The sequence below is a fragment of the Taudactylus pleione genome, unplaced genomic scaffold, assembly GCF_031769625.1.
Source record: "Taudactylus pleione unplaced genomic scaffold, aTauple2 ptg000560l, whole genome shotgun sequence".
Lineage (NCBI taxonomy): Eukaryota > Metazoa > Chordata > Amphibia > Anura > Myobatrachidae > Taudactylus > Taudactylus pleione.
Window position 1 is genome coordinate 1,594,579 of NW_028284962.1, and position 22,728 is coordinate 1,617,306.

Consider the following 22,728-nt stretch of genomic DNA (forward strand, 5'->3'; position numbering starts at 1 on the left):
AGAGATGGGATATACCACCATCTAGTGGTGAGTGAGAAAATTACCAATGAAACAGGAGAATAGGAAAAGTAAAGGTAAAAAATAAAAATATACACTTACAGCCAAATGTAGAATGGGCCCTTGTACAAGGAGGCCTGACCTGCAGAGTCCTACCTATTAACGAGGGCCAGAGAATTTGGCTTATGGGGGCTAGGTGATGTCAGTACCTGTGGCCGGGAGTGCAGGCAAGCACGCTCTAGATGGTATATGCCTTTTCAGAGACACCAGGGAGTGACACACGCTGCAGAAAGGACAGTGATTCCGGATTTGTTATATGACGGCTTGCTGGTATGCCGCGCAGCAGGAGATCCACATCTCATTAAGCAGGGTGCAGGGATGTTCATCCACACGCCTGCAAACTAAGGTCGCAGTTCCAGTGGTGTGCGGAAGGTCCGGCCGCCTCAGTGACTCCAGGAGTCGCGCGGGAGTCTGTGGGCGCCGTACAGCCGGGAGTAGTCAGCAGGAGCCGCTACTGCAGGGGTCGCCAGCTCCAGAGGTCCCGCAAGGTAGGTGGTGTCTGCGTAGGGCGATGGGCGCGCGCCGCGATCCAGCAGCGTTCAGCTTCACCCCGCGCTAGGAGCGGCACCCGAGGTCGGGGATGACAGCGGTCCGGAAGGCCTCAAGAGGTTCTCCCCTCCGGTCCTCTCCCGGGAAGCCAGGCAGGGGGACCACCGAGTCACCAACTGTCTCCCACCGCGAACCCACCCTCAGGGTTACCGCTAAAGTGGTAAATTTAACAGTTATGTGCCTTTTTTCTCAGAAATCACAGGAGCTGCGTGATGGCACGTCCACTCTGCTTGCCCTCCAAGCCACGCCCCGATTGCTAGTGCATTTAGTGAATAGTTTGTGATGTGGGTTAATTTGGCATAACTAACCTGAATTCAGATGCCCTATTTGCGCATGCTAATCTTGCCCAACAACATGTAAATACATATTCATTTTTGCTCCAGTATGTAGAGAGGATGCTTTGCATGAGCCTAATATCAGTCAAGATTAACGGTTTATGAAGCGCTATTGTACAGTATTACAGTTGGCAATTCTATCTGGAATGCCATTGTGCTGCATCTGCAACTCCAAGGCCATTGTGACTGCTTTCTAGCGGGAATGCTGTTTTGACACTGTGGATGACTATAAAAATATTGCTAATAAATCGATTGAAGAGTCCAGTTGACCTTTATAAATCACTGTATCCAATGGTACCATGAACATAACTTTGGTAAGTTTCTGTGTTATTAGCAAAAACCAAAACAGTGTTGAGCTGGCATGCCAGTCCTTTTTAACTAAGCATAAATAGGATTATGGCATACACAAATCAAGTTTGTTTTTATTTTTTTTATTTCTTGTGTTTTACATTAATAGTACTTTACACGGAAATGTTGGAATAAAATTTTACTGGAACTTCTGTGTCAGAATATTCTTGAAACATGGTGTTGCTAGACAATGAAATGTGGCAGTGCAGTTATCCATTCTGCATATAAAATAGGATTTATATTTGCAAAATAGACCCAGAGTCTTCAATAATTTCTTTCCTTGAAAGATAAACTTGCAGATGTTCCTATTGTGAACACTGCCTTTTTCCTGACCGTTTTCACAGTACTGGCTAGAACTCTGACCTTTCAATGCACAACCCACAATGTACAGTTTTGCACTTGTCCATTAAAGTTCTATGAGCACCAAGGTCCCTGCAATTGATGACAAAAACAACATGGCTTATCTTAGCAAATCTGAGAGTAAAGGTTGCCATGGGCATAACTCTTAGGGAGCCATGTCCTGCCTGAATCAAGACACTTATCCTTTTTCTGAGACTGCTGTGTCAGACTGTGCTCTGTGTACTTGGAAGAAGAGATCTCTGCAATGAGCTCTGTACTCTGACTACCGACAGTGTCTAATATATTGCTCTGCATTCAAGAGAACCGCTAATCTTGCTCGGAGGTGGTTTTGATCACAGTTGAGATGGTGCGCCTGATACTGCGGCATTGCAGAGTGTCTGTACATCTCTGTATCCGCCTTTTAGGGAAGATGGTGGCGACTTTCGAGGCGATTCAATGTGTAAGATTTCACGCCCGGACTTTTCAGTTGGACCTTCTTTCCCAGTGGTCAGGATCCCACCTCTTTCTCCACCAACGACTTCTCTTGTCTCCCTAAACTCGAACATCTCTCATCTGGTGGTTGAATCACTCTCACCTGCTGGCAGGAAGACTGTTTGCAGTGTTGGATTGGATTCTTCTCACCACAGACGCAAGTCTGAGAGGGTGGGGAGCAGTGACTCTGGAGAACATTTTCAGGGGCACTGGACTCAGCGGGAGGTACGACTGCCCATAAATATTCTAGAATTGAGAGCAGTGTTTTATGCTCTCCAGCTGGCGCATCCTCTATTGCAGGGTCAGGCGATCAGAGTACAGTCGGACAATGCCACAGCGGTGGCTTATATAAACAGACAGGGCGGCACCAAAGGCAGGGCCGCCATGAGAGAAGTAAGTAGAATTCTGCTTTGGGCAGAGAATTCGCAGTGGCGATCTCTGCAATCTTCATCCCAGGAGTGGAAAATTGGGAGGTCGACTACCTCAGTCGGCAGGACATTCATTCGGGGGAATGGTCACTCAATCCTCAGGTATTTCACCAACTGACTGAGGTGGGGCTGACCGCAGGCCGACCTCATGGCGTCGAGGTTGAACCACCAATTACCAATTTACTGTTCCCGGACCAGGGACCCACAGGCAGCATCAGTGGATGTACTGACAACACCATGGACGTTTCACTACGTATACCTATTCCCTTTCTTCCCGCTCATTCCTCGATTGATTCAGAGAATCAAGCGCGGGAATGTCAAGGTGCTGCTAATAGCTCCAGATTGGCCCAGACGAGCGTGGTACTCGCAGATGAGGAATCTTTTGATAGACGAGCCGTGGCCGCTCCCTCTACAAGACGACCTCCTTCTTCAGGGGCCGTTTATTTATCAAGACTTAAGGCGGCTTCATTTGACGGCGTGGCTATTGAAAGGGCCGTCCTCAGGAACAAGGGTATCCTGTCAAGTGTGATTCCTACCACGATTCTGGCTCTGAAAGAAGTTGCGTCTCAACATTACTATCGCATATGGAAGAGTATGTAGCTTGGTGTGAAAGACGCTATTTTTCTCCATCTGTATTTAAGGTATCACGTCTCCTTCTTTTCCTTCAGGCTGGTTTAACAGCAGGCCTTCATCTTGGTTCCTTAAAGGTACAGGTTTCTGCATTGTCAATTTTCTTTCAGAGGAAATTGTCCTTATTGCCGGATATCCAGACCTTTCTCTGGGGCGTAGTCAGAATTCAGTCTCCTTTTGTGCCTCCTACGGCACCATGGGATTTAGACTGGGTATATGGCTTTTCTCCAGTCTGAATCTTTCGAGCCGTTACAGAGGGTGGAGATAAAGTACTTAACTTGGAAGGTGGTGGTTCTTTTGGGACTCGCCTCAGCGAGGCGTGTGTCTGAGCTAGGTGCTTTATCATGCCACTCTCCTTATCTCATTTTCTACGACGATAGGGCGGAGTTGCGCACACAAGTCCTTCCTTCCAAAAGTAGTATCTGCTTTTCATATTAATCAACTAAGTGTGCTCCCTGTGTTTAAGGATGAGTCTCCAGCCTCTAAGTCCTTAGATGTAGTCAGAGCGCAAACAAAAAATATGGTAGTTGCTCAAATCAGCTTAATGACATACCACAGGTGCTTGTAAAGGGCAGGGTTTACACTGAACACATAAAAAGGGTTTTGCCCCCCAGCACACTGTAGCAAAATCAAAAATACTAAATCCTACATGATAATAGAGATTCAGAGGTATTAGTTACATACATTTGCAAATATATGAATAAGTGCCAGGTCAATCGTCAAGGCACCTCTATACTGGCGTCCCTAACATTAAGGGGTTCACTTCCGAGAAGCAAGGCACCCCAAAAAATTCCAGCCGAGGACCATCTCCAGGGCATCACACGAAAAGGGGAAAAAAGGTGATATTGATTTATCTTTACACATCTATCCTTTACAGTTCACTAAGTGTTAATGAAATGTGAAAGAATTAAAATGACATAAATAATATACAAACAGAGAAGTGATAAAAATATTCTATTCTGTGTACCTGGCGCCCCAGCTGAGTGAAAGTACAGCTGCTGCGGCCAGGGCACGGTCCCAGGCTGCAGGGCTGAAAGCCCTATTCTAGGGACTAGGAGCTCGGCTCCCAGTGTCCCAGCATGGAAGGTTAAGTAAAGCCCAGTGCTTGGCACAGTTAAAAGCACACCCCTAGGTACATATTGTTAAATAAAATGTGTATATAAATTGTATGTAAAAGGTATCATTTTAAATGTATAACTTAAGTAAATTTCACTTACCTTGTTCCCTGGAATCCCAGGGGATCCAGAGTCCTCAGTAGGCTGCTGGATCCCCCAGCCCCTTCCAGAGAAATAAAATGTTCTCCTATGCAGCGTCATGCTTGGAAGTGGTATGAGGGGGTGCATAGGAAGCTGACTAAGGCAGCCAGCTAACTGTGGCAGGAAGCTCCAAATGAGCTTCCCTTCCGTGGCCGGAAGTCCGTGCTCGGGGACCCTGCTTGCCCACCTCTGGAGCTAAGATTCAGGCAGAGGTAGCAAGCTTGGTCTCTTAGCAGATTCCTGGAAGTCCATTTTCGGAGGGAGATCCTCATCTCCCCAGGCTGTATCCAGATGGAGCGGAGCCATGGGTGTTGCCCAGCTCCGAGGTTGAACCCAGGCACAGGGGAGTCACCACTCCCCCTTGCCATAAGAGACAATGTTAAACGTGCATGAGGCCAGCACATGCACAGCTCATGCACTTAAATTAATTGGTATGGGACCACAGGGCGGACTTACCCCCTGTGGCACTGTGCCCTGAGGGAGCATAAAAGAAGGGCTTATGGGTTCTGAAATGTACAACCCTGTAAATTCTTTGAGGAGAAGAACTGCTATTTGGTAAGATTCCTGTATGCTGATGTACCCCTTCAACTTGAAGGAAGGTATTTTTCAAGACTTTAAGCAATAAATATCTTGCCTGACTATTGCATCTCAATCCTGTGACCAACAGAATTTCGCCAAACGCTATTCTGTTCTGGGTAAGAGCTCCGTGTGTCCAAGTTCAAGCCCTCTGCCAAGCTACCGTGCAGACCTGGTCCATTGCGAGGGATTAGGAGGAATCAGCCGACACCAATCAGGGGGTGTGGCCGCAGCTAGTCAAACGCATACGCAGCAGAAGCGGTTCCAGGTGCCGAGGTAGGAGCCTGATTGTACGTAAAAAAGCAGTTCCAAGCGCGACTGAAAGGAGCTTGGTGGTGGCAGCTTTAGTAAATGCCCACGGCGCAGTGGGCGGAGTCAGTGATAGCGAGTGGGAGTCCGAAAGTGCTAATCCGTGAACAGGGCCGGCCTAGGCGAAAGGCGTCCGGTCACAACTATTTAATTTTGTGTGCTTGCTGCCATTGTTCTTGTGTCACAGTGAGGTGATTCAATTCAGTGTGATGCTGAATAGCCGCAGAAGGGAGTCCAAGTGAGGTAAGTTCTTATTACTATGGGTTCTTGTGTGGACTATTAGAGTAGTACAGACTATTAACTTGCTAGCATATGTTTCTACAGCAGTGGGATCTTTAGAAGTTGTCAAAAAAAAAAAAGCAGCTAACTCCTAGTTGTGCAGCCTGTGATCTTTTGCTGGGAATCCGAATCTGGATTTCTGTGATAAATGCTTGCAAGAGCCAGTACCTGTTCCTAATCAGCAGTGTAGCCAACCTCAGAAGCAGCGTGATCCTGCGGTCACCAGCAGCCACAGCACACCTCCGCATTCCGCCTCACCGTTGGCGCCCAGCTAAAGAGAGGAAAGAAAGGCAGCATAGACTGCTAGTCACTGTGCTCCGTGGCTCACCAAGCGGAATGTAAAGCTTGAGTGTTTTGTTTGCCCAGATTTTGCACAAGGTACCTTATATATGCATGCACATAACGATGAGCAAAGTAAGGAGAGCACTTTGCGACATGACTCTTTTGAAGTGAAAAAAAAAAATAATATATTATATAATATATATATATCTATATATTTATAATATAATTTTATTTATGAATAAATATCTTTTTGCTATTTTTAAGGAAAGGCCGTTCTATCAAACTTGAGGCAGCAAGAAAGCTACTGCAGATTTGACAAAGACTACAGTTAGGCTGCACATTATTTTCTTTACACTTCTATAAGAACCTTTTATACAAGCAATAACTAATAGAGCTGCCAACTCTCTTTGCATATTGAAATTAACCATTGCATTGTTTTACTTGTGTATTGTTTTGCTGTGCACAGCATTTGCATGTCATTTAATAAATGTTTGTTGTAAAATACCCCACAGCAATATTATTTATTTTGACTAGCACCAGGACAATATATATATAACATTTGAATTAGCTCTGTAATGGTGCATACACACTAGACGATATGCTCCCTGAGCGATATCGTCTAGTGTGTCCCCGGCAGGGTGTGCTCAATGTCGTCCATAACATTGAGCACACCCGCTGAACGATATCATTCAGCGCCGGGCTCTCTCCCCCGTTCCATAACATGCAGCAACCTGACGACATCATCAGGTTGGCCTGCATTTTAACCCGATGAACGATGATGACGTTTTTGTGTTTAAAAATGGACGATAAAGTGGACGACTGAACGATAACGATATCCACTTTAATCGCCCAGTGTGTACGCACCATTAGTGTCTAAAAGATCCAGGCCCCAGACGAGCCTTGATTATTAGTAGGTGCAGCTTCCTTACACTGCTTTTCCACCAAATCCTGGGTAATACCCGGTATTTTGAACACTGATCTACGCCGGATCAAACCCGGCTCAGTCCCAGTTTCCATTGCATCTTTGAACCGGGTTTTTCCCAGGTCGCCCCCGTTTCCACTGAACCCAGGTAAGTCCTGCAAAACCTATGGCTGTCATTAAAAAATTTACTTTTTTCAGGCTCACAAAGATGAGGGAGGGGTAGGGACTGCTCACAGCATAGCAGCAATGATGGCCGAAGAGTTACCAGTGTAGCTCAGAGTTCCTGCTTGTTTGCAGCTTTCTGGTGTATGATGCAGCTTGTGACACTGTGCTATCTCAGGAGGAGGGCACAATTTCTGACTGAGAGGGACAATTCTCCACCTCCGTTTTTGCGCAGGAGGAGAGCCCTGATTTCACCCACCATGGCAACCATACTGAGAATCTGCACTGTGAAACATCAGAGAATGTGTGTCAGAGACCGCAGGCATGGAGAGGCTTTCATGACAACTGTGGAAGCCTTACAGGAAGAGCAATGGATGGCGCACTTCCGGATGTTTCTGCATGTTTGGCATAATTGTTACACACATAAACAAGTGGAAAACATTTCAATAGTATCTTTGTATCAAGTGCCTTAGATGGCTTACTTTGCAGGTACAATTTTTTTAAAATACAAGTACAATGTTGATCTAGTGTTCATTTTAGGTGCAGTGCACTGATCAGTGAGGAGGACACATTTCAGAAGTTAGGAGCATATGTAGCACATGACAGATCCCCTGTAAACTCGAGGACATCTGGAATATGTCCTCCCCACTAATCAGGACAGTGCACCTAGGATTAACACTATATATCACAGTAAACCATTTTTTTTTTTTTTGGTTTAAAACACACTATAACAAGGTTTTAAATATTACCACCCAAAAGTACCTAGATCAACTGATTTTTAAGGAATGTTGGTTTTCTTTAAGTTCAAGTGAAAAAATACCTTTATTAAAAGACATAATTTTAAATATTCTATTTATAAAATATAAAAAAAATATCCTCTATTTAGAAATAGAAACTTTAGAGTGGGGCCAAACACACAAACAAGATCTCTTTTGGCAGGCTTAAAGCCGCCCATACACTGTGCGATATGCACCTTGTGATGCGACAGGGGATCCGATGGCCGACATACCGGGCGGCCCCCACGCATGGTACGATCGAGTGGCCGACCGGCACCCCACTCCCCCACCTGCATGGGATCATTCACCACATCCCTAGATCAAATGAACGTGCAGTAAGATCTGTAGGTGCGATGTACGACCCCACTCGAGTGCGCACTGGCCGATGATATGCCCATACACTGTACGATATAGCAGCGATATCGTACCAATCATCGGATCGGCTGCTAAATCTCATCGTGTATGGGCACCTTAAGACAGTTGCCTATAGATTGAGTATTCACCACAATTTGATGGTGTTACAGGAGTATTGTAATAAGCATGCCCTTGTGTTCATTCTGGGTCCGGCGTTGAAAGGGGACTCTTGTGTAATGCGTTCTTGCATACTCATGATTTGTGTGACAAAGGACTGTTGCAGATCCTTTTCTGCATTAAGGAATGTTTGTTGCTGTACGTCCTCATGAGCCTGCATGGTACTGTCCATGTCACGCAGTTGCTACACGAGTAGGGTGGACTTCACTTTCACCATTTTTTCTGACTAAAGTTTTTACTTTCTTTTCGGAACGGTGTAAACTGCAGAGGAAGAATACAATAAAACCCATTAGAATCCCCACTGATCATATATAAATATAGCAGAGGTGTTAGAATACACGTGGCATTCTACCACCTACATTCTACCTACCCTCTGACAGATACTGTTTTTAAAAAATATATAGATTTGCTCTCTCGAATAAATATGATGAAGCATACAGCTAGGATGCATAAATACTGTCATAGGTGCCACATCTTGTGCAGAGTTTTAGGATTATTGACTACCTGCTGATTACAGCTATTGATTCCCCTTGGTGCACCTAACCATTCACATTCAAACAATATTACAAGTTGCATTTTAAGATATTTTAAGTTGTAATGAAAGAAAGACCTGACCGTATATAAAATTATCAATGCAGTGGTATGTTTGGTGCTTTTTTTTTTATTGTAATGGTTAGTGGGTTGTGTGTTTAATGAATACTTACTATTTTTGCGCAACTCGGGGCTCTCTGTAGGCTGTGACTTCTCTTGATCATCACGGGGGTCGGTGACCACGTGGTCTCTGTCAGGGTAGTCTGTGACTCCTCTTTGTCAGTGGTGTGGGTCATCTCATCAGCGGAGGTGTCTGGGTTGATGGCTTGGTCATCAATCAGCAGTGGTTATTCAGGACAGGATTGGGTAGTGGGCTGGCTTTGTTGAGTGGCCTGGCTGCACCGATTTGGGACTGCTGGTGGCAGAAATGGATGACGGTAAGCTAATAGGATTCGTAAGCACAGTTGCCATATATACCGTAACACAGCTCATAATGCTGCCATTCCATCCTTTTTGCACCACTTTTGTTTCATTTATGGTCGTGGACCTTCATAAACATATTGCGCAGAGACTTTAACTGGTTTACGACTTGCTGCTGGGACCGTTTTATTCCCCTTGCTGCCAGGATCTTTGTAATGTTGTAATACACATGGGCATCCTTTACCGTGCCCGTCATTTGTCTTCTAATTTCTTCCTCGCACCTGATGCTTAAGAGCTTGCGGATCTCATCAGACCACATTGACACGCTCTATAATCGCTGTGTCTCCACACAGCCTCTCCTCTCTCCGGGTCTGCCCTGCGGCCTGCGCCGAGCTCTCCAGAAGCAAAGCCTCTCCCATCTCTCTGTCTCCACACAGCCTTTTCTCTCTGGGTCTGCCCTGCGTCCAGCTCCCCAAAAGCCTGCCTCTCCTAACTCTCCAACTGCAGCGCTTTCTCTCACCAATATAGCTCTGCAATGGCCTCTCCAACTCTCTCCGAGCGTGACCGCATGTTCTCCCGGGTCTCTGGCTGATGACATCACCAGTCAGCACCTAGGAGAGACTAATCAAGTGGCTTTAGCGGTCTCTCAGGTGAGATAACCAGGGTCGGATCTGTTTCCACTGCCGAGTTATTGAGTCTTACCCACGAAAAACCCTGCTCGAGACCCGGGAAGAAATGCCGGTTCAGTCGACCCGGAAATTTTTTCTGGGAGCAGTTTCCATTGAGCCTTTACCTGGGTTGACACTGCAATATCCCAGCTATTTTGACTGGTGGAAAAGGGGTATTGGAGTGTGGCATAGAAAAATTTCCTCCCCACAGTCCACCATGGAGAAGCGGACTTCTTCATCTGCTGGGACATTTTCTCGGGGTGAGTGAGCTCTACTCCCAGAACGCACATCCACAGGTTGTTAAGATACTGTTCCCGCTCCAGATATGCTGGAGCTATACAGATGGCGATTTGATTGTACAATAATCTTTCCCGCTCATATATATCATCCTCACTCTGTGTCCCCGCGGGTTGCAGTTGGAAAGGAGCAAGGTGATGCTTGTGGCTTTGGATTGTCCACGGAGGCCGTGGTATGCAACTTTTTTCGCCTCTTTTGGCTCTCCCCTGCATCTTCTGCTAAGGTTAGGTCTTTGATCTCCAGGGCTGTGATTCCATCAGATTCTGGCCTGCCTCACTTGACATGGTCTCTGCAGACACCCGTGCCTAACGCAAGGAGGATTTTTCCAGAGGGGGCATTAGTACCCTTCTACATGCCCAGAAGCCCACTTCGGTTAAAAATTTTCACCAAGTTGGAGGCCTGATATAATGGTTCGGCTGACTGCTTCGACACCAGTTCATTCCGATTTATCGTCCTCTTTTCTGCAGATGGTTCTAGATTTTGGCTTTCTTGAAGGGACAGGTATCCGCCCTGTCGATCTTTCCCCAACGATAACTAGAGCTCCTACCAGTGGTACGAGGGTTTTTTTTTTTACCTTCAGGGTGTCCTTGCTGGGCAGCTGCTGTGTCTTGTCCAGATGGCTCCATCATGTCTTTCCTTGGTCCTTCGGCCTTTGCGGTTTGAGCCCTTGGTTACGTTGGACATTTATTTGGATTTATTGGGAAGGATGTCTTCCTACTTGTCATCGCCTTTGCCCTGTGAGTCTCTATGTTGAGCTCCTTGTCTTGTCACTCCCCGTTTTTGACTTTACACTTGGATCACACATTTTTACGGCTTTGTTTGGGTTGCCTATTCCAGGTTGTGTGTCTCTTCCGCACCATCCAGGTAGTTGTGGCTCTGGTTCCCTGTGTTCAGGACTCTCCGCCGGAGTAGACCTCTTTTGGAGGTGGTGAGGACTCTCCAAGTTTTCTGTATATTAAATCGGAGACCTGTTTCTCTACTGTCTTGTATGTTTGTCGCAGGTGGGGTGTGCCAGCTTCCAATCAGCTCATCTTGGCTCTAATATCAGCCATACCTACTTTGTGGCGAATCTTCCTACCCTTGCAGTGGTGTTGGCTCTTTACTCCCAATCATTGGGAGCCTTTTGGGCAGCCTCATGTGGAATGGCTGTGTGCAGTTGCCACAGGGTACTCTGCCTACACTTTTTTTATGTTTTTATCCGGTTGATATCTTCATGTCTTAAGATGCAGCTTTCGGGCAAAGGGATTCCCAGTGCTTCTCAGGAGCATATCCTCCCATGGGGACAGCTTTAGTGGAGGAAGAAAAGAGGATTTACCTTGTTAAATTCTTTGACTCCCTAGGGGCCACAGGTTGCCCACCCTGACGCACCTGGCTTGCCGGGTTAATTTCCTCTGATGCTGGTTCTTGGTGCACCTTTCTCTTACATGTGTTCTGAGTGTGTGCTGGTTTTGCGTCTCCCACTTATTCTCCTTGCTCCTGCCATTGGCTTGCTAACTTAAGTGGCTGGTGGGGTATAGGGGAGAGGGAGCATGGTGGCTGCTGGGAAAAACTAGTAACTATATGGTGCCCAGACTCTCCCTCTCCAGGTTATACCCCAGGATGGTCCTGTGTTCCCTATGAAGTTGAAGAAAAGGATTTAACAAGGTAAGACCATAAATCCTATTTATTTTATTTTAAATTAGCAAATTTTGGACAACCTACAGTTTTAACTACACATTTGGTGTTTTTTAGCACTACAGGTTGAGTCTCCCATATCCAAAATGCTTTGGACCAGGGGTATTTTGGATAACGGAATATTCGGTATTTTGGAATATTTGCATATCATAATTAAATATCTTGGGAATGGGACCCAAATATACACACAGAATGCATGTATGTGTTATATACACCTTATACACACAGCCTGAATGTAATTTTATACAATATTTTTTAATAATTTGTGCCTTAGACAAAGTTTGTGTACATTGAACCATCAAATATCAAAGGTTTCATTATCTCAGTCATGCCAAAATTATTCTCTATTTCGGAATATTCCGTATTTTTAAATATTTGGATATGGCAGACTCAACCTGTAATGGTTATTCTCGTTCATAAATTAGTTTTTGTAAAGGCAAAAAGCAGAGATCTCTTTGTGCTTTTTATTTAGAGAGACAGCCTCTGCCAACTGGTGTAATTTGACTCTTTCGTTATTTCTGTAAGTGAAGGGACTGAGTTGTGAACTGGTTAAATGTAGTTTCTGAATTTGGGTGTGTGTCCTGTTATCTGCACTGTGCAGCACATTCAACTCAGTGAGAAGGGTATCAACATTGAGAGACTTATGACCAGCTACTTTCTTTTAATATATGGAGCTCATGAAGGTACGAAAACAAAATACCATCTTGCATTGTATGTTAAAGTGCCGTTTATTAAATGTTTTATTCTAATAAGTAAATCGTTCAGCTCTGAATTTCAGAATGGTTCTTGTTTAGAACAGATTCCCAATGGTGCAATGTTACTGTATGCATATCAATATTCTCCTTTTACTAAAATATAAATTTCTAATAATCAAAGTACTTTATTGAGTTATGTTTTTTTCATGATGGTGCAGAAGTGATGCATGGTAATAGTGAAAAATTGTAGTGGACTCGTAAAGTTACATGCCATGCTTTATTTTCATCTTGATATTAATATTTTTGAAACTACGGCATGGTAATAGTAAATGGCTAAAGATAATTAAAGCTCATTGTCTTTGTCGAACTACAGGTCTAAGCATGGCCAGCTGGAGCCTGTAGTTCACCAAAAGAATGCAAATGAAAATACGAACACTGTTTACTTTTAAAAACATATTTTATTAAATGTCAACCTGCAGTAGTACACTGATGATGTGGTGTTTTGTTTGTATCTATGTGCAGTTTAGTTTGTCTTGTTACATGGACGAAGGCGGAAGAGTTCTCCCTACCTGGTTACATATGATGTGTCTGGGAACACCAGCATGTTAACTGTAATGGTGATTGTCTAGCCATCAGGCGGCGAATTCTTCTAACAGTATCTCAGTCACTCAATGTTGGGTTACAGTCTCTGTCATAAGGTATACTGTAGTTAGCAAGTTTGCGGTGTACACTATAAAGCCACTGTGGCACACGTACAGTATTCTGCAACTTTGCAGACACATTTTCTTTTGTTGGTTTTGTGAAACTTTTAAGTTTGTCACGTAATCAGGGACATGGCCACAGGCCGTATTGCAGAGCCTCCCTATACAGTACTATTCTGTAATATGTTGTGACCCTGTTTGGTAGGAAGTGCTGTGCTGTGACTTTTTTTTTTTTTTTATTTGCGGTTTGCTTTTGTGCAGTGTGTACTGTAGACCTCAATTGTTGTGACAAATGCACTGTACATTTTCAGAGGAAAAAAGGGAAAATTGCTAGGTGCTTCAGTAATCAGTCAGAATAAACTGAAATCTGATCACAGCTGACCAGAGAGGGGTGGCTGACCCCTAAATGGCTTGCAAGAAAAGAGGACTGGGAGAGTGCAATCAGATTCAATATAAAATTTAATAATGCAAATATAACAATCTGACTATGAGAGATGAAATACAATTACATTAGAAAACACAGTAAAATAATGAATCAATAATACAGAAGCCTACAGCAAAACATATGAGCGATATATAATGTGCAAAATTGTTCTGTGCGCCAGACCAGTGCCAGTGAAACACACTTTTAACAATATGAAAGTCCATTGTTACAATGTCTAAAAGATAAGCAAAGAAACAAAAAAAGAAAAGATAGAGTTTCTATGTTTGGTGCACTCTAATACATTGTTGTGTGCCACCTATTGTAAAGTATTATGTATGCATTCAAATATTTAATCTTTATTAGTCATTATATTAAAATATATATAATTGGGGTACCATATAGCGAAATATAAATAAAATCAATAACGCATAATTAAAGAAATAAACAAAAACAATAAAGTATGTGAATGATATAAAAAAATAAAGTGAAATAAAAAGACTTTCCAATTACCGCTGTCTTATTATTATTATATTTCTTTTACCACTGATATATTTTCCTACTTAGGTATTGGTATTAGTATTCTATTGATAGGTACTGATCATAATATAAATATAACCTCAGTCTAGTTATTATGACACTTGGACCATAAAGATCCTTTCTTCTTTTATCTTTAAGATACACCGTGTTATTTGTGCTAATAACTATTTTTCTTATGATATATCGAGTTGCATTCATGAAAGGAGAGTAATAAATGAATCACAAGTAACAATTTATTCATCTGTGTTCTTTTCCTCTCACTATACACTGTTGCCATTGAATAAAGTTACCACATCTTATTCTAGTTCTCTCCGTTTAAGCCATCCAGTAAGACATAAAAAAATGTTATACTGTGATACCATTCAACCAGTTCATTGCGTCACCATGTGTTAAAGGAGAAATAGAAAATATAATTATTAATTCAACCTATCATAGGTACATATTTTCCTCAACCTTTACAAACACTGCAGGGTGCATAAAGTCTCATTTTTAGTATCATAAACTGCAATGCTGGTATAGTAATGCTGCAACTCTATTTGTCATTACACGTGTTACATCCGTGCATTCAGTGATTACTGACAAACATATGTTTCCCTCAATAGCATCACATATATTAATTGTGTCAATAGGGAAATTCACAGGGATATATTTACTAATAATTAGTGGAGCTCTGGTTAGCTTCACGCTTTACATGCTGTCATGCATCAGGCAGCGGTATAAATGGAAACGCCGACACGCGCTTCGCATAAGGCTGCTTTATCAAGGCAAATCAACCAGAGCACTATTTCCTGTAATCCTATATACCCTTAACCTCTGTCCTCATTGGTCTATTTAAACCGTCTCATTAGCTTCCCATCCTTTCACAGGCTCCACATCAGCATCCCTTCATAGAGCGGCTGTCAGTATTTCTAAATGAACGGAAAGTTATTTTAATCAAAGCCGTTGAGTTCCTGACGTCATGTCTCAAATTAAAATACCCATAAACATAATACATATCAAATATTCCCTCATATGGTTAATGGTCTAATAAAATCCCTTTCAAATAATTTTATTAGCGATATTTCATGAATTCTATTTTTGTTGTTATACCACATATCTTATAATTAGTTAGTAATACATATATAATATAATTAATTAATATGGTTTATATCACAGATTATCCATCATCATTTAACATATACAGACTTTCTCTTTCCACTTCTCATAATATAATAATTTCCTGTACAATAAATAAAATACATAATCTAAAATGACATCCACACTATACCATTCTACAATACTTTATTAACCACACAATAAATATATAGTGAATTAAATTATTAATTAAAGTGAAATTAAAAAACTCCCTATTCACTAATGTGTATAATTACTGTGCATATTTAGTAATAATTATTCCTCACTAAATGTCCATTGTGTTATACTAAAATATGAGTGATTTAAATAAAAATGTGTATATAAAAACTATAAATCAAATTCTGTGCACAATTCATATAAAAATAATAAACCAAACTGTGTAAACTTATAAACATGTGTAAAAATGAATAAATGAATGTATAAAAAATGTATATAATGTTGACTCCCTAATAAACCACGTGTGTGTGTGTGTATACATACATACACATACACACACACACACACACACACACACACACACACACACACACACACACACACACACACACACACACAGTCAGGTCCATAAATATTGGGACATTGACAGAATTTTCAGATTTTGGCCTCTATTCACCACCACAATGGTTTTGAAATGAAAAAAACAAGATGTGCTTTAACTGCAGACTTTCAGATTTAATTTGAGGGTAATTACATCCAAATCGGGTGAACGGTGTAGGAATTACAACAGTTTCAATATGTGCCTCCCACTTTTTAAGGGGCCAAAAGTAATGGGACTATCAACTCAAAAGCTATTTCATGGACAGGTGTGGGCTATTTCCTCATTATTTCATTATCAATTAAGCAGGTAAAAGGTCTGGAGTTGATTCTAGGTGTGACATTGGCATTTGGAATCAGTTGCTGTCAACTCTCAATATGAGATCCAAAGAACTGTCACTATCAGTGAAGCAAGCCATCATTAGGCTGAAAAATGAAAACAAACCCATCAGAGAGATTGCAAAAACATTAGGTATGGCCAAATCAACTGTTTGGAACATTCTTAAAAAGAAAGAACGCACCGGAGAGCTCAGCAACACCAAAAGACCCGGAAGACCACGGAAAACAACTGTGGTGGATGACAAAAGAATTATTTCCCTGGTGAAGAAAACCCCTTCACAACAGTTGGCCAAATCAGGAACACTCTCCAGGAGGTAGATGTATATGTGTCTAAGTCAACAATCAAGAGAAGACTTCACAAGAGTGAATATAGAACCACAAGATGCAAACCATTGGTGAGCCACAAAAACAGCAAGACCAGATTAGAGTTTGACAAACAACATCTAAAAAAGCCATTACAGTTCTGGAACAACATCCTATTGACAGATGAGACAAAGATCAACTTGTACCAGAATTCTTGCGAAGAGAAGAGAAGGAAAGGAACTGTTCATGATCCAAAACATACCACCTCATCAGTGAAGCATGGTGGTGGTAGTGTCATGGCGTGGGCATGTATGGCTGCCAATGGAACTGGTTCCCTTGTATTTATTGATGTGACTACTGACAAAAGCAGCAGAATGAATTCTGAAGTGTTTCGGGCAATATTATATGCTCATATTCAGTCAAATGCTTCAGAACTCATTGGACGGCGCTTCACAGTGCAGATGGACAATGACCAGAAGCATATTGCAAAAGCAACCAAAGAGTTTTTTAAGGCTAAAAAGTGGAATGTTATGCTATGGCCAAGTCAATCCCCTGACCTGAATCCGACTGAGCATGCATTTCACTTGATGAAGACAAAACTGAAGGGAAAATGCCCCAAGAACAAGCAGGAACTGAAGACATTTGCAGTAGAGGCCTGGCAGAGCATTACCAGGGATGAAACCCAGCGTCTGGTGATGTCTATGCGTTCCAGACTTCAGGCTGTAATTGCCTGCAAAGGATTTGCAACAAAGTATTAAAGTGAAAGTTAGATTTAGGATTGTTTAGTTTGTCCCATTACTTTTGGCCCCTTAAAAAGTGGGAGGCACATATAGAAACCTTTGTAATTCCTACACCGTTCACCTGATTTGGATGTAATTACCCTCAAATTAAATCTGAAAGTCTGAAGTTAAATCACATCTTGTTTGTTTCATTTCAAAGCCATTGTGGTGGTGAATAGAGGACAAAATATGAAAATTCTGTCAATGTCCCAATATTTATGGACCTGACTGTATATATTTGTTTATGGGAGAAGAGCAAAAAGTAAGATTTAGATTTTCATTCTGTAATGAATGGAAAGAGATTCGTAAAATATTACAAAAACATTGGAATGTACTTACCTTAGATCCGGATTTAGTGGAGATTCTTGGAGATGGAGTTGATATTAGTTGGCGTAAATCTCCCAATCTGAGGGATCGTCTGGTTCACAGTCATTTCAGATGAGCTGGAAAATGAAAAGATAAAATTATGGGATGCTATACATGCACTAGATGTAAGGCATGTAATTATAGAGAATAAAAAAAAGAAACCATGGACAGATATGGAAATACTATTGTAATTCAGGAATACATAAAATTGCAGTACCATCGGAGTAATTTATTGTTTATATTGTACTTGTAACCTTAAATACATAGGGATGACGAGCCAACAATTGAAGCAGAGGATCCTAGAACATGTTGGGAATGTTAATGCTAAAATTGATCAATCTAAATCTAAACCACTAACTAGTGTGGCTAGACATTTTTTTTTAAAAACACACTAGTGACCCAAGTCATCTGAAAGCCTTTGGTATAGAGAAAATCAAACTAGGAATAGGGGGAGGAGACATGCATAAAGAATTGCTAATGAGGGAAGCAAGAATGATGTTCCTGATAGTATCGAACCTCATGGACTAAATGAAAGTAATCAATATACTGCCTTCCTATAATAAAATATGGTACACTCAAATATATTGAATACACATTCTTTATACCCAGAACCTAGTAATGAGGATAGGGAAATTCCAGGTCCCTGGAAACCTATAGAATAAGGGATGTGTATCTAAAAAACATATGGATAAGAGTTGGATCTATTATATTTGTGTTATGAATATTCATGATGAAAGTTTACCATTTATAGAATGGATAATTATTCATGTCATATATATACTTTTTGATATCAACAGAAATTATTTAGTTATTTGTTTGATAAGCTTTCAGAACTATCTTTAAGATATAAAGATTATTGATTTGATATTCAAATATTCTTATAAGTAGCAATGAATAAAATGGTAATTATTTTTTTTTTATATATTTTTTTTTTATTTCTCTATATATACACATTGACCTTATAAATCTGTATGTATATCTGACATCCAGAGTTTTTTTTTATTGGAATATACATTTTCCACACATAAATCACTTCTGTGTATATATATTTTTATTAGGGAGTCAACATTATATACATTTTTTATACATTTATTTATTCAATTTTACACATGTTTATAAGTTTACACAGTTTGGTTTATTATTTTAATATGAACTGTGCACATAATTTATTTGTTAGTTTTTATATACACATTTTTATTTAAATCACTCATATTTTAGTATAACACAATGGACATTTAGTGAGGAATAATTATTACTAAATATGCACAATAATTATACACATTAGTGAATAGGGAGTTTTCAATATCACTTTATTTAATAATTTTATTCACTATATATTTATTATGTGGTTAAAGTATTGTAGAATGGTATAGTGTGGATGTCATTTTAGATTATGTATTTTATTTATTGTACAGGAAATTATTATATTATGAGAAGTGGAAAGAGAAAATCTGTATATGTTAAATGATGATGGATAATCTGTGATATAAACCATATTAATTAATTATATTATATATGTATTACTAACTAATTATAAGATATGTGGTATAACAACTAAAATAGAATTCATGAAATATCGCTAATAAAATTATTTGAAAGGGATTTTATTAGACCATTAACCATATGAGGGAATATTTGATATGTATTATGTTTATGAGTATTTTAATTAATTAGAGACATGACGTCAGGAACTCAACGGCTTTGATTAAAATAACTTTCCGTTCAATACTGACAGCCGCTCTATGAAGGGATGCTGATGATACACTGTGGAGCCTGTGAAAGGATGGGGGGCTAATGAGACTGTTTAAATGGACCAATGAGGATAGAGGTTAAGGGTATATAGGGTCACAGGAAATAGTGCTCTGGTTGATTTGCCTTGATAAAGCAGCCTTATGCGAAACGCCTGTCGGCGTTTCCATTTATACCGCTGCCTGATGCATGACAGCATGTAAAGCGTGAAGCTAACCAGAGCTCCACTAATTATTAGTAAATATATCCCTGTGAATTTCCCTATTGACACAATTAATATATGTGATGCTATTGAGGGAAACATATGTTTGTCAGTAATCACTGAATGCACGGATGTAACACGTGTAATGACAAATAGAGTTGCAGCATTACTTTACCAGCATTGCAGTTTATGATGCTAAAAATGAGACTTTATGCACCCTGCAGTGTTTGTAAAGGTTGAGGAAAATATGTACCTATGATAGGTTGAATTAATAATTATATTTTCTATTCTTTAACACATGGTGACGCATGAACTGGTTGAATGGTATCACAGTATAACAATTTTTTATGTCTTACTGGATGGCTTAAACGGAGAGAACTAGAATAATGTGTGGTAACTTTATTCAATGGCAACAGTGTATAGTAAGAGGAAAAGAACACAGATGAATAAATTGTTACTTGTGATTCATTTATTACTCTCCTTTCATGAATGCAACTCGATATATCATAAGAAAAATAGTTTATTAGCACAAATAACACTGTGTATCTTAAAGATAAAAGAAGAAAGGATCTTTATGGTCCAAGTGTTATAATAACTAGACTGAGGTTATATTTATATTATGATCAGTACCGAAGTAGGGAAATATATCAGTGGTAAAAGAAATATCATAATAATAAGGCAGCGGTAATTGGAAAATCTTTTTATTTCACTTTATTTATTTTTTGATATCATGTACCTTAAATTACTTGGAATGAAAATATTCAAATGAAAACTATTTAAGATCATTTAATATATGTTCAAATATACATTGTATTCTATATTCTCTTGTGTGGGATCACATTCTGTTTCATAATGTCTAAAAGATGTAAATTGTGAAGAGACTCGTATAAAAAGTATCAATATGACACATTCAGGCTGAAAAAAGTCGCCTTGTAGATTAAAGGGGCTTATTGATTACAAGACTTTTGAACGATCCGACCAAAACCAGGAGGTTTGGTCGCATTGTTCAGAAAGTCGTCTAATGGATAGCCGGCAAGGACCAGCGATGTGCATGCACGCTGGGTCCTTGCCGACCACGACTATCTATGGAATGTGCTGGTCAACCTGACGACAATCGTCAGGTTCCACATGTTCCTAGATAGGAGGTCGGGATCCTGCACTGAATGACGTTCAGTGAACACCGTTCAGTGCGAGCACTGCACCCGGCGACCTGAAGGACTGAACGCTAGACGTTCAGTTTTTCAGGTCACATAGTGGATAGGCCCCTTAATAGTTAATGGTTGCCCATGGTGACTGCAGATATGAATTTGTATCGATGGGTTACCCACATTAGCCTCCAAATGATTTAATAAAAATTGTAATCCACCGGATATGCCCCCACTGTGATTGTTTGCTTGAAATCAATTGAAGCCTAAATATGAGTTAAAATTAATAATAATAATATTTATATAGTGCTTTTTTCCCATAGGACTAAGTTGTTTTACAGACATCAGAAAACATGGTACATTGTACAAGGATTTGGTGTTGCAAAAAATAGAAAACCACAGAGATAATTAAAATCAATCGAAACCTAGAGAGCATAATAAGCATGTTGCAGGGTTGGTGCAGACATTTTGGGAATTAACTTCAATGGGTTATATATTCCACCCACAAAAGGTACCAGATGAGGCAGTGGTCTTGGCCGCACTACGTAGGATTACCCTGGGTGGAATAGGTTATGCCTAGAAGACACAAAATGGGTGTGGCTGCAGCATCCTGATGCTAGGAGTAGGGTCCCACCATAATAGTCAGGTCCATGTATTTTTCATCCCATCCCCGAGTGTACCAGGTGAGGCAGCCATGGTGGGCGCACTACGAAGGTTGCACTGTGGGAGATAAGCCATACAAGGACCCAAGGCATATATGGGAAAACTAAATACAGAAAACAATTGACTTTGCCGCTCATCTAGCTTGTTAAATTCTATATTTGTTCTATTATTTAACTATATCCACAGAATAAATTCTGTAATTAACATACCAGCTGCTAGTCCACAATATCAGGGTGTGTGTACACCCAAAAGAAGATAAACCGCAAAATACAGATGGGACTGCGCTTATTTATAGAGCCCAGTTGTGAGATGGCAGAAAATTAAGATAGCAGTCGGGTTTCCCAATAACATTAATGTAATCACAAATTACAAATTACAATATGCATATATCACAATACACTTCATTAAATATCATTTGGAGTATTTATAGTACTAAGATCACAATATGGATAAATCGATCTATGTACTTGCATTCAATATATTGAATAAAAACAGTCCCGAAAAAAAACCAGCTGATGGAACAATTAGATATTGCCAATAATTAAGTGGTGCTCCACTTGCATATTTATATGTGGAAAGTATCCCATACAGAAAGTTCTGTGGAAATCGCACATGCATACAGTTCCAATTATGCAAAAGACGTAAGTATTTGTTTTATAAAGCTCTTGATGTCACAAGCTATAGCCGCACGTGGAGTACCTGAACCACGGGGTTGCTCTGGGAGATAGCCTGACTCATGCAGCCCTGCTCCAGCAATATCGTCGGGCTCCTGTGTAATCCAGCTCTAATCCAGCATGAAGTGTCAACCGGGGTCTTTTGTAAACACCTTGTGTTATCCAGAGCGCTCGCTGCGCTTCCTTAATAAAGTCCGTATTCGGCACAACACTCCAGTGTCTTTAGCTCAGATCAAAAAGTGCTGTAAACAGGAGGACCCTATATCTTGTCGCATCCAGCAGTTTGTAGCGTTCGATTTGGCTGCAGCATGATACAGCAGCCCAACCCAGTCTCAGGGGAGTGTAAATGAAGGTAGAGTGGCAGCATTCCTGTGCTGCTGTTTGTGAAATGGTTTAAATTTTGGTTAGAAAGTATTCAAAAGTGCAAATCCAGTCCGAACTCCGGTTCTAACTCCATGCTTCAGATGACATGCTTTAAAATGAATCCCTTTTGCAGGAGGAGCTAGGTCAGCTGGTACAGTGGGAGGGAATGTTTGAGCAGTTTGTTCAACAAGCTAATTAATGGTGGGGGAAGATGCAGCCTCACAGTTGGAAAACAAACTTTCAATACAGACTATTCTTG

The 22,728-nt window shown here is 40.8% G+C and overlaps 1 protein-coding gene across 3 annotated transcripts in view; it reads left to right on the forward strand.

Annotated features, from left to right (window-relative positions):
- The window catches only part of REXO1 (RNA exonuclease 1 homolog), a 126,887-nt gene that overhangs the window by 23,346 nt on the left and 80,813 nt on the right, over nt 1-22,728 (forward strand). The window lies entirely within an intron of this gene.